Source organism: Notothenia rossii (assembly GCF_949606895.1).
Source record: "Notothenia rossii genome assembly, chromosome: 1".
NCBI classification, from domain to species: Eukaryota; Metazoa; Chordata; class Actinopteri; order Perciformes; family Nototheniidae; genus Notothenia; species Notothenia rossii.
Window position 1 is genome coordinate 4,412,448 of NC_136912.1, and position 10,429 is coordinate 4,422,876.

Consider the following 10,429-nt stretch of genomic DNA (forward strand, 5'->3'; position numbering starts at 1 on the left):
TTTATACTTCCTGGATTGAACCATGTTTCAGGAGAGGGAGGGGTGGCATAATACTGTATGTCTGTCAGTGGTTATGTCTAAAGCAGATTTTGCCTGCTGTTAGATTTAGCGATTTTGCTGTTTCTGGACTGATGTATGTAATGTAATGCAGTTATCTGTCTCCATGTACGTTAACTATAAACCCCACCCCCGCATTAATGGTTTAGTCCAGCCCAACTGGCTGATACAAAGGTCGAACATGAAGAACAAATGGATAATATATGTTTGGGGGAACACTTGATTGTTTAATAAATCTCAGTTTCTTTTACATATATATTTGTTTTGGGACTGTATGTGATATGCACCAAAATGTTATTCCCAAAACCAAAGAAAAGCGCTTCTCTAGTGATGGAAAGATACAACTTTTCAGAAAAACGTTCATTTCCTGAAGCTCTAATTGAACCTAAAAACCTGTTGGTCAATAAGGATGAATCTGGTATGATCTGTGATGAACTGTATTTTGCTTGAGTAGAAGTTTGGGAATAATACGGAGCCCCTAACGTAATGAATGATGCTAATTTGTTATCTTGCTTGTGCACTGTCACACATGATAATTAACTTGTTGTGGTTTATCTAAGCTAAATAAGTAGCTAAAAATCAACTTTGTAACAATGTCTCTGACTTTTGGAAAGAGTTTAGAGTTTAGAGCTCTGGTCCAATTCATTGCTGCTGATCAAATCGCTGCAGGGCACCTTAAGTTTGCAAGCCCAATGCTTGGCCATTTGAGTGGCTTTATGATTCGTGGACGGTTGCCAGACTCCATGTTGTCCGTTACTCTTGGGCCTATTATCAAGGACAAAGCTGGCAAGGTTGGGAGGCTGGATAATTATAGGCCAATTGCACTAGGAATTGTGTTCTCTATAGTCCTGGACATGATCTATTGGGTTATTTATGTTAATATGTTGGTACCACAGGCACCCGTGTTGGCTTGCATGCTACTGATTTGTGTTCCTTTGCCAAAAAAAGTACCACAAAGGTATAAGACTAAAAGGTCAAACTCTTCTGTCCTTATCATATGTAATAGTTTGCCTCAGACTTTTGCCCCAAAGGTTGTTTACAAAATTCAAATGGGACATGTCTGACTGTGTTATGGATGATATATATGAGATATAAATACAACACCAACCAGACTACGCAGGCCAAACTGGGCAATAGAGAGGACTCCAATTGTTTGTTCAATAATTGCATCATAAAATAATTGCAGGAGGGGCAATAAAAGTGTTATAAACTGGAAAGTGGCAATGATTTAACCGGACAGTGAGCAGGGAATGTGACTAAATGAGGAGGAGACACTTTATTTACTTCATTCAAATCTAATTTTTCATAGACTTACATACAATTGGACTTTATGCCAAGCAAATGTATTGCCCCTTGCTAGCCTAAAGAAAAGAAAAGCAAGCTTCAGACAGTTCTGCGAGTTCACTTTTCAGACCCGGATGTTGTTTTGAGGGTAGCTTTCATTTGATTTCCACTGATGGTCACATGACTCAATAAATATAGTTTATATATGTGGGCCTTATCGGCTATATCGGCCACCAAATGCTTGTGTTATCATAGAGTCTCTTATCATAGATATTTCATTAACTTCATATATTTTTTGTATAACTACGTTTAAAATAAAGAGTATTCTATACAATTGGACTTTATACAACCGAAGGTGTCGCTTGCCGGCCGAAAGAAAGACGGCAAAATTAAGGCGGTTCTGCATCTGCTCCTAATTTATTTGGAGGGTAGTTTCCATGTGATTTCATCTGATGGTCACATACATTAACAACTATAATGTATATGTCTGTATAATATATGCAGTGGCTAAAAATGCATCTGCCAATCAGAGGGTCAGCAGTTCGATTCCAGCCCCTACGGTCAACATATTGAAACGACCTTGGGCAAGATATTCCACCCCAGAATTGCTCCAGTAGGCTTGTCAAGGATATTGACGTATATTGAAGTTGTTTGAATGGTAACATGTAATGTAATGTATGTTATTGACTATATCAGCAACCAAATGCTTCTTAAACCAAAAAATGGTGTGCGTGTGTGACTCTGACCTTTACAAGTCCCCGTAGAGGTTCAGATCAGCTCAAACCATCAATCACGCACAAGACATTTTGCCAATTCACAACAAGCAACGACAACATGCTTCAGACGTCACGGAGTATAGAAACAAAGCCTCTAAACTAGGGATGTCCCGATCACCTTTTTTTGCTCCCGATCCGATTCCGAACATTTGATTTTGACAATTTGCAGATACCGATTTTTCCCGATCCGATCTTTATGCAATGCATTAAGAGAAAAAAAAGAAAAAAAGCATTCAAGTTGTCCCTTAAGGTTATTTTTTTATTTAAATTGGATATTCTATCCAACATGGATATAGCTTCTTTTTTTCACTGCAGCATTGGATCAGTTCAGTTGTGCAGCATTGGATCAAAACTAAATCAAGCTTATCAGTACTCGTTAGCTTACTGCTACAATTAGACACTGCGCCCTGCCCACTCTGTTGCCAGATTTGAGAGAAATAAGCAACCAGGTCTATGAAAACAAGCCCCAAAGAAGCAACACATACATGATGTTGTGTGATTTGAAACCAAAACTAAGGCCTCAGGATGACTTTAAGACTTGAACATGGTCATTTTTGTTTTTTAACATTGAATACAACATTTTTAAAAAAGTATTTAAAAAAACAAAAAGAAAATCCCGATCCCCGATTTTTTTTCTCCCGATTCCGATCTTTTGAAAATCACGTGATCGGCTCCGATCCTCGATCACGTGATCGGATCGGGACATCTCTACTCTAAACTACAGTATCAACTGCAATGGCATAACTCTGAGGTATAGTCCAACATGGCACTGACTTATCCACTATCTCAACTATCTGTTTACTCTCTGCATGTGTCTCTGTTTGTCACTATTGCTTGGCACCGTTGACTTTACATCTTCTGGTTATTGTTCATTAAGTGTGACAGTTCAAGACTCTGGCAGCATGACTGTTTTGTCTCAGGCCAATAGCCCTCTATTCAGTCTGACAAGCAGAGGGACGGGCAACACTGAGATGGATGGACGGATAAATGGAGGGCTGAGACAGGAGGGTCAGAAGAGAGATGACCCAGAAAGAAACAGGCCACAGTGAAGGTGTGAGATTGCATTTAGTAAACAAGAATACACATCTGTCAGAAAGACTTATCCCTTCTACAACTCCAGATCTGTGGGCGTTTCAGCCGAAAGAAACCTGCTCCCTGTAAAGATCCGATCATATGTAGTCAGGTTAGCTCTGAAATAGTAAAGGAACATAGAGTAGAGGGAATATTTTTGGCTAAGAGGTGCAGTAGTACTTTCAAGAGATCTGCACCTAGAGTTTTTTTACATAACTCACTCATCCAATAGCAGATTCAACACTCTGCTGTGTTCAATAATAGACGGGGAGAAGAACATCAATGTCTATCTTGATCCGTACTGCTTCAGCAAAAGAATTTGGAGCTACGAAGATAACTCTATTATTCTTCCCGTAGATACAAGTTGGTCTCAGGGTTGAAGTATGGGTTCAGTTTGACCTCCCATGGCTGTTCATTAACCTTTAATATCGAATTCTAGCTAAAAGCAAATACCAGACATTCCACAAGCATATAAAATTAAGAGCTGCCACTCTCCTGTTCTGTCCTAAAACTAATAAGGACATTGCAGCCCTACTTGATCTGAGGAAGTTTCAATAACACAGCGTTTCCCGACAAAAGTTATGATATAAGGACTCTTTAAAGTAGAGACACTACATACTGATATACACCTGAACATCAGCAGGAGAGGACTCTTTAAAGTAGAGACACTACATACTGATAAACACCTGAACATCAGCAGGAGAGGACTCTTTAAAGTAGAGACACTACATACTGATATACACCTGAACATCAGCAGGAGAGGACTCTTTAAAGTAGAGACACTACATACTGATATACACCTGAACATCAGCAGGAGTGGACTCTTTAAAGTAGAGACACTACATACTGATAAACACCTGAACATCAGCAGGAGAGGACTCTTTAAAGTAGAGACACTACATACTGATATACACCTGAACATCAGCAGGAGTGGACTCTTTAAAGTAGAGACACTACATACTGATATACACCTGAACATCAGCAGGAGAGGACTCTTTAAAGTAGAGACACTACATACTGATATACACCTGAACATCAGCAGGAGAGGACTCTTTAAAGTAGAGACACTACATACTGATATACACCTGAACATCAGCAGGAGAGAACTCTTTAAAGTAGAGACACTACATACTGATATACACCTGAACATCAGCAGGAGAGGACTCTTTAAAGTAGAGACACTACATACTGATATACACCTGAACATCAGCAGGAGAGAACTCTTTAAAGTAGAGACACTACATACTGATATACACCTGAACATCAGCAGGAGAGGACTCTTTAAAGTAGAGACACTACATACTGATATACACCTCAACATCAGCAGGAGAGGACTCTTTAAAGTAGAGACACTACATACTGATATACACCTGAACATCAGCAGGAGAGGACTCTTTAAAGTAGAGACACTACATACTGTTATACACCTGAACATCAGCAGGAGAGGACTCTTTAAAGTAGAAACACTACATACTGATATACACCTGAACATCAGCAGGAGAGGACTCTTTAAAGTAGAGACACTACATACTGATATACACCTGATCATCAGCAGGAGAGGACTCTTTAAAGTAGAGACACTACATACTGATATACACCTGAACATCAGCAGGAGAGGACTCTTTAAAGTAGAGACACTACATACTGATATACACCTGAACATCAGCAGGAGAGGACTCTTTAAAGTAGAGACACTACATACTGATATACACCTGAACATCAGCAGGAGAGGACTCTTTAAAGTAGAGACACTACATACTGATATACACCTGAACATCAGCAGGAGAGGACTCTTTAAAGTAGAGACACTACATACTGATATACACCTGAACATCAGCAGGAGAGGACTCTTTAAAGTAGACACACTACATACTGATATACACCTGAACATCAGCAGGAGAGGACTCTTTAAAGTAGAGACACTACATACTGATATACACCTGAACATCAGCAGGAGAGGACTCTTTAAAGTAGAGACACTACATACTGATATACACCTGAACATCAGCAGGAGAGGACTCTTTAAAGTAGAGACACTACATACTGATATACAACTGAACATCAGCAGGAGAGGACTCTTTAAAGTAGAGACACTACATACTGATATACACCTGAACATCAGCAGGAGAGGACTCTTTAAAGTAGAGACACCACATACTGATATACACCTGAACATCAGCAGGAGAGGACTCTTTAAAGTAGAGACGCCACATACTGATATACACCTGAACATCAGCAGGAGAGGACTCTTTAAAGTAGAGACGCCACATACTGATATACACCTGGAAATGAAAATAATATGTCCTCTTTAACACATGAGGTCAAGTTTATCGTAAGCTGATTTAAAACAGAGATAAAACATGAATACATTCAAATGCAATACAATTAAACTTGTGAATGTTATCCCATCCGTTCATCCTACGATCACACCTTTGTACCTTCTACAACATGTACAATTGTATCCAGATAAGGGGATTACATGTAATGTCTATGTGTGGTCCGTTTGGATTCACTCTCCAATACTATGTCAAAATAAATCTTTTGTTAACTTGAGTGTACGCAATGAAAACCAATATTTGTGTCATAATTGATGAGTTATGATGTGCATAATTTAACGAAGAGATGTTCGCTCTAAACATATTTGGTTACTTTAGGGTCAGTTTGTTTTTCTTGTATTTTGTGAGGGGTAACGTTTAGGTTAAGGTGTGCACTAATAACTATTTCTATGTTCTAATAAAGTACAATAGTGCGTTGTCCTGTACGGTATACGGACCTCAAACACCTCAAACCTGGTGAAAAAGGCACAGCAGAGACTGTTTTTCCTGAGGAAACTGAGACAGGCCAGGCTTCCACAAAAACCGCTGGTAAACTTCTATCGGTCGACTTTTGAAAGCACCCTGACCAGCTGCACAACTGTGTGGTTCACCAGCTGGGCAGCCGCAGAGCGGAAGGACCTGCAACGGGCGGTGAAGGCTGCTCAGCGCATCGTTGGGACTAGAGATGTCCCGATCCGATCACGTGATCGGGGATCGGAGCCGATCACGGGATTTTCAAAAGATCGGAATCGGGGATCGGGATTTTCTTTTTCTTTCTTTTTTTTTTTTAATTAAATACTTTTTTTTTTTTTGTACTCAATGTTACAAAACAAAAATGCCCATGTTCAAGTCTTAAAGTCATCCTGAGGCCTTAGTTTTGGTTTTAAATTACACAACATCATGTATGTGTTGCTTCTTTGGGGCTTGTTTTCATAAACCTGGTTGCTTATTTCTCTCAAATCTGGCAACAGAGAGGGCAGGGCGCAGTGTCTAATTGTAGCAGTAAGCTAACGAGTACTGATAAGCTTGATTTTGTTTTGATCCAATGCTGCACAACTGAACTGATCCAATGCTGCTGTTAAAGAAATAAGCTATATCCATGTTGGATAGAATATCCAATTTAAATAAAAAAATAACCTTAAGGGACAACTTGAATGCTTTTTTGCTTTTTTTTCTCTTAATGCATTGCATAAAGATCGGATTGGGAAAAATCGGTATCGGCAAATTGTCAAAATCAAATGATCGGAATCGGATCGGGAGCAAAAAAAGGTGATCGGGACATCCCTAGTTGGGACTGAGCTGCCCAACCTTGACAACATCTACAAAAGTCGACTGCAGAAGAAAGCCAGCAGTATCATCGAAGACATCCGTCCGGCAGACGGTTCAGGTCAATAAAATCACGCACCAACAAACTGAAGAGCAGCTTCCTTCCCAGAGCTGTGGCCTCCATCACCCCCAGCCCTGTCCAACCACAAAACTCACTATAACTTTGAACATGCACGTACAAACACACTACCTCCCATCAAAGACTGCAGCCTAAAATACCATATGTTATTTATTTGTATATTTATTAAGTATCAAACTGATATTTTTAGTAACTATTTATATTTAAACATTGTAGCTTTTCTTTATTAAATAATCTTTAAAAATGTATTTTAACATTCTGGTAAAGTGCTACCATCTCTGCTTTATCCCTGCTTTTATGGATGTGTTCTTATTTATGTACCGCAGTGAGAGATGCCAACTGAATTTCGTTACACTGATGTGTGATGACAATAAGGATATTCTATTCTATACATGTTTTACCTGCTTCCTTTAATATCATAAAATGTTTCCACAGACTTTCAAAAGCTAGAATAACCGTCACTTTCCTCGATTCACTGAACAAAGAACCAAGAAGCAGTGCAAAGGTCTGAGCTGCAGCAGAATCCACGAAATAACCCCGAGTCTTCCTCTGCAGGGTCTTCATCAACAGAGAGGAGCGAAGGCAAACAGAGTTATTCTTATTACATTGAGATGAAGACGCTCCAGGCTCACGTCCTGTGATTCACTTTGCTTTTGTCCGTCAGTCAAATGTCCTCTGATGTAAAACCTCAGACAACTGCTCTGGTTCTGACCATATTTGAAGGCCTAATGGGGAGGTGCAATTACGGGAGAAAAAAAGTTAAACTATCAGCCCTAAACCTTTTAAGGACTTGGAAATTACCCTAATTAATTTTAATGAAGCGCATTTGAAAGGCTCCTAATTAGGTTTACCCCTACGCTGCAGATTTAGAGAAACAAATCGAATCTCATCCGTGCAAATTCCACATGTTGGTCCATTGGAGGAAACAAAAAGGTAATGGTCAAGAGTGGTCAGTGCAGTATGCAGTATTATGTAATATAAAAGGATTCCTAATTTATTAGTCTTCTGTCGTTTGGAAAACACACAGATGGGCTGTGTTGAGATGTTATTGGCAAGTGAAATACAAATGATGTATGCCATTGAAAATACACTCGTCTTATTCTAGCATTGATTTTTATATTGATTTATTGACCTTTACTAAAATTAGCATATGTAAAGTCACCTCTAGCCATGGATCAATGCTCAAGGATAAGATGAACACGGACGATAACATGATGTGTGGTATATCATATCATATATCATATATTTTGCTATTTGAAACTAACACTGAAGCGTTGCTGGTTTGCCAAAATGAGTCATTTGAGTTGAGACTATGAGCACTATCAATGCCCAGCTGAATGCTACTGGGACGACCAAGAATCTAAATATGTATAACCCATAATACAATAACAATCATCCATCAAATATTGTAATATGTTAAGCTGTTAAAATGTCATTGTGGCCAAATTCAGCAGTTCCATTTGCATCTAAATAATAAAACGTGCCTTTTCATGTTTATTTCTATTTATTATCGTCCACATATGAATCTATGGCTAAGCTTACTTTGTGTCAGACTTCCCCTTTGATTATCCCCAAATATTTTGAGCTTAAATCTGATCTTTGGCATTAATATCTTTATCAATACATGTACACTACTGTATATTTGCAATACAGACATTTGTACATATTTGTTGTTCTCATAATTTCATTACAATGGACACATTTCTTAAGATTATATTACGTTTCTTTTACAGATTTCCCCCGAAACTAGGTTTCTGATTCTGAAATGTTGCAACGTGGACTTAACATGTGCCTGTTAAAAGCATAAGAACTTGCACTTTCAGTTCATTTCATTGATGTGTATTATAATGTGCACGTTTCACTTGAAGTTCTATGTTTTATTCAATATTCTTCTGACTTTTTGACAATTTCATTTAACAAATGTGTGTAATATAATATTCACGTTTTACTTTAAAGGTGGGGTAGGTAAGTTTGAGAAACCGGCTCGAGATACACTTTTTGTTATATTCCATGAAATGCTCTTAACATCCCGATAGCAATGAATATCTTAAGTGCTTTGACAAAATATCATCTGTGGAAGCCGTAGTAGGTACTGTAAAAAGCATGACCAATCATTTTAGACGGCCCAGCTAAAATAACTGGATGGTCTACCTTATTATTCATGTGGGTGTATTATAATGTGCACGTTTTACTATGAGATACGTTTTTATAAATATTTGTAATTTAATTTGACTGAATTTAATTTTACGTTTCATAATTTAATTTGTATTTTAATCTTAAACTGAGTCTTCAACAAACCGTTTTTTCTTCTTGGATCAATAAACAGATTTTCTGATAGTGATTCTGAAATGCTGCAACATGGCCCTAACATGTGCCTCTAAAACCGCACTAAAACACTCTCAGTGCACGTTTCTGCCCTCCTTCTTACCTGTCTGTCAGGTGCTCTGCTGCTCAGCCGGTTCCCAGCCTGCGGGCTCCGGGGCTTCCAGAACCGCCCCCCGGCTCTCCGGAGGCCCGCAGCCGCTCACAGGTGCGAGGGAGGCGGCAGGAAGGCAGTGCGCGGCGCGGGGAGGACCGGACGGGCGGAGCGGGAGCAGATCCAGCACCGGGGGGGAGGGAAACTCCATGTTCACATCCACAACATCCCGAGCAGAGTGACGTGTCACTGCGCGCGTGTGTGAATGAGTGTGCGTGAATGAGTGTATGTGAATGAGTGTGTGTGAGGAGCGGAGGAGAGTAACACTGAGCAGAGAGGAGAGACAGCGTGTAGATCCGGGTCTGAGGTCTGCCGTTTCTGAGAGGACGAGTCAGTATGCGTGATGCTGCTCAACACACTGCCTGTACACACTCTCTCTAACACACACTCTCTCTCTCTCGCCCTCTCTCCCCCTCTCTCTCTACTCACACTCTACCTCGCTCTCTCTCTCTCAGTCTCTTTCTCTCTCCATCCCTTCCCCCCTATCGCTCTCTCTTTCCCCTCTCTCTCTCTCTCTCTCTCTATCTCTATCCCTTCCCCCCCCTATCTCTTTCTCTGACTCTCCTCTATGACTCTCCACATGCGGCTGACCTCAGATCAGACGAGAGAAGCCGCTGAGGTGAAGTATATTACTGAAGGGAACGAGCAATATGTCAATGGGTTTTCAAAATCAGACTCATACGTGATTTATCCTTAAATATATTACATAAGAAGAATATATATATATATTTTAAGAAGATAAAATACAACATATTTATACAAATAGGATAAGTAAAAATGTGCAATTAAAGAGTAATAAATAAATATAACATAATTATATAAAATAGAATAAATAATGTTTATAAACCATGCAAAAAAAGGTAAAATATATATATTCACACAATTACTAAACTTAAATCAAATTGTTACATAAATCTAAAAAGTGTACAATATAAAATGTACTGTAAAAGAGGGTTAAAATACATTCTATATATGATATTAACATAACAAGAAAATCCCGGGGAAATTGGGTTTCATGACAGTTGCTCCATTTCAGGATGAAATA

At 39.2% G+C, this 10,429-nt stretch overlaps 1 protein-coding gene across 1 annotated transcript in view; it reads right to left on the bottom strand.

Annotated features, from left to right (window-relative positions):
* The window catches only part of LOC307045217 (uncharacterized protein), a gene marked incomplete at its 3' end in the record, with an annotated part of 33,769 nt that extends 24,063 nt beyond the window's left edge, over positions 1 to 9,706 (bottom strand). The window contains exon 1 of the mRNA XM_079690743.1: positions 9,337 to 9,706. The remainder of the gene's footprint in view (positions 1 to 9,336) is intronic.
* Positions 9,707 to 10,429: the final 723 nt, after the last annotated feature.